Source organism: Coffea arabica, chromosome 4e (assembly GCF_036785885.1).
Source record: "Coffea arabica cultivar ET-39 chromosome 4e, Coffea Arabica ET-39 HiFi, whole genome shotgun sequence".
NCBI classification, from domain to species: Eukaryota; Viridiplantae; Streptophyta; class Magnoliopsida; order Gentianales; family Rubiaceae; genus Coffea; species Coffea arabica.
This window is the reverse complement of record NC_092317.1, coordinates 37,119,372-37,127,486: the sequence shown is the minus strand read 5'-3', so window position 1 is coordinate 37,127,486 and position 8,115 is coordinate 37,119,372. Positions and strand designations below refer to the sequence as shown.

Here is an 8,115-nt window from a genome sequence, read left to right as displayed (position 1 = left end):
GGAATGTGAATAGTATGGACGTGAAATATATTGAAGATATTCATGGGATTTGGGATCCTTCTTATCCACGTGTTACGAGCCTTGATTAAGTGTAGTACCTGAGTGATACGTAAGATTAATGCTCTATAAGTTATGCGACTTGTTTTGATTAAATGTGTTATATTGCCTATGATTTAGAAGGGTCTAAGTCAAGAGTGCCAGCTAGAATGTACTCCCTGGATCAACAGGCTTTACCTGAACCATTGGAGATAGTAGAAGGTACGATTCGTGTTTACTATTGTTTAACCAAATATTGACTATAGTGAAACCTGAGAGCTGGAAATGAATATATAAGGAAAATACCCTACATTATTTCGAGGTGCATGTATGAATTTCGAGGACGAAATTCTTTTAAGGAGGGGAGAGTGTGACGCCCCGAAAATTAGGAGATTGTTTGTAAATAAGATACTAAAGTGTATTTCTTTGGGTTTGATTTAAAACCTTATTTTGTTTTAAAAAGATTAGAAACCCTAAAATTTTAATCAAAAACCCTAGTTTACTTGTGATTAACTGGTTTCCTTCAATATCTCATCTTTTAATAGAAACTCTAAATTCAATTTATGGAATTGGAAAATCCCTCATGTTATTTTAAAAATGTCCCTTTATTTGGAAATTATTATTTTTATTAAGGCTTGCTACCCCATTTATTCCACGATAAGTGTAAATGAACCTAGAAAGTAGGTTTTCACCTTTGGTTTTAAGATCGGAGTAAAATTAGGGTTTTCGCAATTTTTCACCGGATGAATTTTCGGTACAAAGTAAGGATTAAATTTGGAGATTAAAAGTGACTTTTAAGTGAGAAATAATATGTGAGTAGTAGCAATGATATAAGGTTAGTGAATGGGAAGAAAAAAAACAGTAGTACGTGAGTTTTTAAGAAAAACGGCGCGAACCGACGGGTCCCGCGCACTACCGATTGAACGCACCACTTGCCTACCATTTTTCTTACCAAACAAACTTATTGACTCTTGGATAAAATATCTCCTTAATTAACATCAGATTTGACCAAGAAATTGAAGTTAGAAAATGCAAGGAAGAAAGAGAAAATTTTGTGGTTGAGATTAAACCAAGTGTTAGCCAAACTTGTGGCTAGAATTAATTCTTATCTTTCCATCTTCTTATAAGACAAACTTAGCTTCATTTCCTTCCATTTCTGCATCATTCCAGCCGACCAAGAGAGAGAGAGAAGTGAGAGCTTGAGCAACCACATTCCTTCTTGATTCACACCAACCAAGTGCTAAGCTAGAAATCTAAACCGATTGATTGCAAGTTTGGAAGCTTGGGAAGCTAAGGAACCAAGAAATTTCAAAGGAAGTGAACTATCACTCATCCAAGCCTTGTTTTTGAGGTATTCAATCTGATCATGGTCCTTGATCTTTTAAATCTTGTGTTAAGATGTTATTTAGCTTAAGTTTTGGCTTGATTTCAAGATGAGCAAGTGATTGTGATGATTATTGGATGAAATAATCAAATCAGGGTTTTGGGGATTTGCTGCCAAACTTGATGTGTGACTCACATATGTTGTAATTAAGGTTATATAAAGGGTTTTGGTAGTGATTAGAACAAGAAATTGAGGAAAGTTACATTAAAAACTGAAAATCCCAGAAATCTGGAAAATTGTTCTTCCATTCTGCCCGTTTTTGTAGCCCTATGTTAGAGGCCGAATTGGCCTTTGGTCAAAACATTAAAGTTGTTCAGAATGGTATTTTATAGGTGCCCACAAAATTTCAGCTCATTTGGAGCATCGTAGCTTGTGAAAAGACGAAAATACCCTCGCTGATCTAGGTCACTTTCCAGAATTCCGCGTGGACAGTTCAGTCCTTTTGATTGAGTTTATTCACTATGATCCGTTTAGATTTATCCTTTCACCGAAACATTAAAGTTTTAGTACCCTGTCTTAGCTTCGTAACGCCTCCAAGAACACCTTAATTGGATCTTGGTAGACTGAGATATGGTCATTTGAGTGAAATGCGGCTGATTAGCCGAATAGTTGAAACCAGGTTACATGAGTTGGGAATTTGATCAGGTTACATTGAAAATTTGACTGAGTGCTCTTCATGAAAGTTGTAGTGTTCTGAAGTAGCTTTAAAATTCCTCTAAGAACACCTGAATTGGATTTTTGTACACTGAGTTATGTTCATTACAGTGTTCTGCGTTTAAACAGCCGACGAATTGGTTTCTGGTTTAGTAATTCGAGAATTTGACCAAGTTACATTAGAAACTGGACTAAGTGACCTTCATGAATATTGTAGCTCTGTATCTTAGCTTCGAAACGGCATAGGTTTCATTTTAATCCGATAAGCGTAGCCTCAGATATGTTATTTCCGCATTTGTACGTCAAATCTGTTTTGAACTAAATTGAATTTCTGCACTTGTACTTAATACGATTCTTGTTATTATGATATTGTGAGCCTATGGAACGGCTCTTGACATGAATTGCTGATATGTATAATGTTGGGTTGTGTTTGAGAAAATCAATGAAGCCTAAAAGGCTGGAAAATTAGGTAAACACAAAGGGCATGCTGCCCGAATTTTTACTCGAGGACTAGAAAACAATATTAGCGACTTGAGTGAAGGTTAAGTATTTATCACTTGAACTAGTAAAGACCTTTGCTACTATGTTTCTTGATTGTTATATGTTAAGACTTGGTCGAGCTCGTACCTTGAGGAAAAGACTTAATGGCCAATGTAAACTTGTATTTCCATGTACTTTCAACTCAAGTGTTATTTCCAAGTATTTATGCTACAAAACCTTATGATTTGAAAAGCGAGCAAGTGTTTCGCGAGTGTCTTTCAAATGAATTTCAATTGGTCGATTTTTAATGAATGGAATGTTAACGTTTCGAATTCGACTCGTGTTTCAAAGTTCTCAAACTGGAATTTTTATCGCAGATCTGGACTCCAAGCCTGGAGTGTAATTGAACGTGAATACTTGAAGCACTATATCTTTTGGTGAGTGCTTTCAAATACCGAATTGAACTTGATACGTGACCAATATGAGTACATGTTATATACGTGAATTGATAGGGCAAGAGTGTACTTTATCGCACTTGCCCTTACGTGACTTGTACTTGTTTATGGATTGCAATTGACTTGATATACTTGATTGTGGTGCGCACTTCCTGGAATTCCAGAAACCCTGTGGCGAGTTACTCTAGTCGAGCCGGCAAGGGCTTGGTCGATTGGGTAACGAACCCTGGGTCTCTTGTATTGTCGAGTGGAGTGATATCTCCTCGACTAATCGGTATACTCGAGTATTACCACCCGTGTTTATTGAGGATTTTGGGCCCAGCTGGGGGTTTGAACGGTGGACGGAGAGTCGTGTAAGTGGTGTTCTACTGGATTGGTTACTTACTTGAAAGTTGACGGAGTGTCAACTAGTACGGGATCAAGCTTCTGGTAATGCCATGGGAATTTGGCTCCTGAGAGTCATCCGTATCCTTATACTTTGGAGTGATTATTGTTTTTTGGATTATTGTTTCTTTTGAAAAATCTCTACATTCGCTCATTTTAAGATTGCTACTTGACATGTTACTGTTCACATTTATGAACTCTTTATACTCGTTACTTTGCTATATCGAAAACTCGTACTTATAAATAATGGTCAATTTGCTATTTGGAACCTCACTGGGCTTTTAGCTCATTCCACTCCATTTGTTTTCCTTTCAGGGGTACGAGCGAGGTGTGAGATATGTAAAGTCTAGCATAGACTAGTTGTTTGATTTTTTTGACTTGTACTCGCGCTATTTCTCGGATGGAACATGTTGTACTGGGATTGTATACGTTTTGAACTAGTTTGATGTATTAAGACTTTGTACCTTGATTCCTATCAATGTAAATTATAAGCTTGAATTGTGAATGTTATTTATGGTTCATGGATGTGTGTACATGACTCGATTGAGATAGTGAGTGAGTCCTGGCGAGAGCTGGGCAGGCGGTCCGCCGAACCCTTTGGTACGCCTTAGGGGGAGGTGGGGTCTTCACAAATTCGGCCTCTAACTAGGACCTAAAAATTCGGACAGAATGCTCCTTCAAGAACCCTATTTTTCTGAAATTTCTTCCAAACCAGAAATTGGTTGCAATTAATTACTTTTTCCACCTCCTAGAGTCATTATATACCATTTCCAATCATCATAGATAGCCACACAATCATGCTTATATTAAAACAGAAAATCCCCAAAAATAATAAAACTTCATCACTTCAACCACAAATCAAGAAATAATCCATAAAAGTGCATCTTATACCACCTCCAATCATGAATTGAACATCAATTAAGGGAGGAGAGTGGTTCTTCACAACTCACCTTAGCCATACAAGAGATAGAGCAACAAAACACCTTAGCTTTCCAAACAACTCCACAAAACACCTCAAGACCACTTAGCAAAGAGATTTTATGGAATGATTTGGAGTTTTATTGGTTGGATTTGAAGATTGAGCAAGAAATAGAAGGAAGAAATTGAGAGCTTTTCTTTCTTTCTTGAGCAAGAACATTCGGCCAAGAAGCTTGCAAAATGAAGCTTATTTTGATCAATTTTTTTGTATTTATTTGGTAAAGGTAAAGGTAAAGTCAAATGGTCAAAGTCCAAGATTAAATTAGATGGTGACACTTGTCACCTTTAGGTTTAAAACTTATCTTTTTGTCTCTCCAATACAAATATCTTAACACTTTGTAAAATAATATCAGTTAATACAAAATTCCAACAAGTTGTCAAAAATATAATGCATTTACTGCACTTGCGGGTCCCACGTTCACAATACGCTCTTAATTTCTCAAAAACTAACCGATACTAGAAAAATCATTTTCAAACTATCTTTGCTCATAAACTTTATCTGTGGAACATTTTCTAATAAAGAAAATGTAGAAAAGGCGGGCTATTAAATAAAATAAACCCTTAAAAATTAGAAAATTTTCGGGTTCTCACACTCATACTTTTCGGGGCGCCACAATCTCCCCTCCTTAAAAGAATGTCGACCTCGACATTCCATCTTGTACCAATCAAGTCGAGATATCCCGCATGAATCACTAATATTGCAAACCAAACCCACAGTCCGGCATCCTAAACTTCAAGCCTAGGATACACTACCGAGATCTGAAGCCTAAGCTCTGATACCAACTGTGACGGCCCCACCTCCCCCTAAGGCGAACCAGAGGGTTCGGCGGGTCGCCTGCCCAGCTCTCGCCGGGACTCAGTCGTTCACTACATTCGTCAAACAGATTACAAGATAAAACTCAAATATTACATCGAATTCTCCAATAATTACATGTCATAAGCGAAGCGGAAACAATTCCCAACTATACATAAAATGATTTCCAAATCCAAATTGTACAAAACATAGGCCATCCAGTCACGTGAATAAGTACTACAAGTCCTTCTTTCGCCTTGAGCCCTGTGGAGGGGAATAAAATATTTTTGGGGTGAGCTAGAAGCTCAGCGAGTAACCAGTAAAATCAGTAATCAAATCGGTTTAACAATAGTTCATTTCAATGATGTCATAAATCAAATGATAGGTCCAGAAACAATTAAAACATTTACAAAACATTAAATATGGAGTATCAATAATTCAAGAAACATGTACAATGGAAAGCGATAGTAACATTCATTAAAAGGATACGGGCCCACATGGAGCTATTTGTTTGTTCGTTCGATCTTTTTTTTTTTTTTTTTTTCCGGACGTTGGCCGGACTCCAACCATCCGGACGTAGCCGGACTCCACCCATCCGGACGTAGCCGGACTACAAGGTAATACTCGAGTATACCAAATTCACCCAGGGTCACCATATCGCCCGACCGAGTCCGCTTCTAGCTCGAGTCGATCGGTAACGAAGGGCAGTGGCCAGTTCAGCCAAACGGCTTACATTCATGCGCAACTAGCATTTAATCATTAATCATTGAAAATTTCATATTTATTTAGGTCGAGTGCGATAAAGTACACACTCGCCTAGAAAACTCGTTTTAACAATCATTGAAACTTAACACATTATCAATCAATAATAACAAGCCAATAAATCAAGGAATACAGCAACAAGGAACACTCATATGCAAGCACGCATGATATGCAAGAAAACAGTTCAAAAGTAACTTTGGAAACTGTTTAAAGGTAAATAATGCAAGAAAACGGTTCAAAAGTAACTGTGGAAACAGTTCAAAAGTAAATAATGCAGGAAACGGTTCATAAATAACTTTAGAAATAGTTTGAGGTCACTCACCTCTATGGCTCAGAAACCATCCATCATATATCATTGCCTTGCTCAAATCCAAGTCTTAGATCACAAACTCAATGCAATCAAGTCCTTTCAAAGTTCGGACAGCACTTCCCCTGAATTTGCTAACTTTTCCAGCCATCATGGCTTCATTATTTCCTCATTCCAACCCAAAGGTATACAACAACAAGTTCATCCAATAGCCATTCAGCAAGCTCCAAGTAGTACTAGTACAAGTCAAACTAGGGAAAAGTCCGGAAATGAAAGTTAAGTTCAAAACCAGAAAAACAGGTTTTGACGTCATTTTGCGGTAATGGCACCAAAGGCGCTACGATTGTCGGATGAAGGTGCAAGATACATAGTTTCGAAGCTAAAAGACAGGGTTACAACATTGCAGACGGTCACTCAACCCAGTTTCGAGTGTAACCAGGTCAAAAATGAAAGATACCATACCAGAATCACAAAAACAGATTCACATAACGCATTCTAGCGGAAACATCATAAAGCAGGCTATCCAAGTCCAAATACAGAAATTCTAAAACCATATGAAAGCTAAGAAACAGGGTTACATTTCATCAGAAGACCTCAACAACTAATTCCGAAGCAATTCCAGCCAAAACAACCAATTACTGGCGCAATTCTTACATTCGGGTAAAACCAGAACAGCAATAGTAATTTCTAATTTTCTCATTCTACACTACTCTGAGTGACCTGAAATTTTGTAGGCACCTCTAAAATGTCATTCCCTACAACTTTCATGTTTTAAGCCAAGGCCAATTCGGCCTCTAACTAGGACCTAAAAATTCGGACAGAATGCTCCTTCAAGAACCCTAGTTTTCTAAAATTTCTTCCAAACCAGAAATTGGTTGCAATTAATCACTTTTTCCACCTCCTAGAGTCATTATATACCATTTCCAATCATCATAGATAGCCACACAATCATGCTTATATTAAAACAGAAAATCCCCAAAAATAATAAAACTTCATCACTTCAACCACAAATCAAGAAATAATCCATAAAAGTGCATCTTATACCACCTCCAATCATGAATTGAACATCAATTAAGGGAGGAGAGTGGTTCTTCACAACTCACCTTAGCCATACAAGAGATAGAGCAACAAAACACCTTAGCTTTCCAAACAACTCCACAAAACACCTCAAGACCACTTAGCAAAGAGATTTTATGGAATGATTTGGAGTTTTATTGGTTGGATTTGAAGATTGAGCAAGAAATAGAAGGAAGAAATTGAGAGCTTTTCTTTCTTTCTTGAGCAAGAACATTCGCCCAAGAAGCTTGCAAAATGAAGCTTATTTTGATCAATTTTTTTGTATTTATTTGGTAAAGGTAAAGGTAAAGTCAAATGGTCAAAGTCCAAGATTAAATTAGATGGTGACACTTGTCACCTTTAGGTTTAAAACTTATCTTTTTGTCTCTCCAATACAAATATCTTAACACTTTGTAAAATAATATCACTTAATACAAAATTCCAACAAGTTGTCAAAAATATAATGCATTTACCGCACTTGCGGGTCCCACGTTCACAATACGCTCTTAATTTCTCAAAAACTAACCGATACTAGAAAAATCATTTTCAAACTATCTTTGCTCATAAACTTTATCTGTGGAACATTTTCTAATAAAGAAAATGTAGAAAAGGCGGGCGATTAAATAAAATAAACCCTTGAAAATTAGAAAATTTTCGGGTTCTCACACTCATACTTTTCGGGGCGCCACAATCTCCCCTCCTTAAAAGAATGTCGTCCTCGACATTCCATCTTGTACCAATCAAGTCGAGATATCCCGCATGAATCACTAATATTGCAAACCAAACCCACAGTCCGGCATCCTAAACTTCAAGCCTAGGATACACT

General features: G+C 37.2%; 1 long non-coding RNA gene across 1 annotated transcript; it reads left to right on the top strand.

Moving 5' to 3' along the window:
* Positions 1 to 1,207: 1,207 nt before the first annotated feature.
* Positions 1,208 to 3,891, top strand: LOC140005777 (uncharacterized). Its single transcript, XR_011813344.1, has 3 exons — positions 1,208 to 1,387; positions 2,932 to 2,991; positions 3,709 to 3,891. It is a non-coding gene; the product is annotated as an uncharacterized lncRNA (long non-coding RNA).
* The last annotated feature ends 4,224 nt before the right edge of the window (positions 3,892 to 8,115 follow it).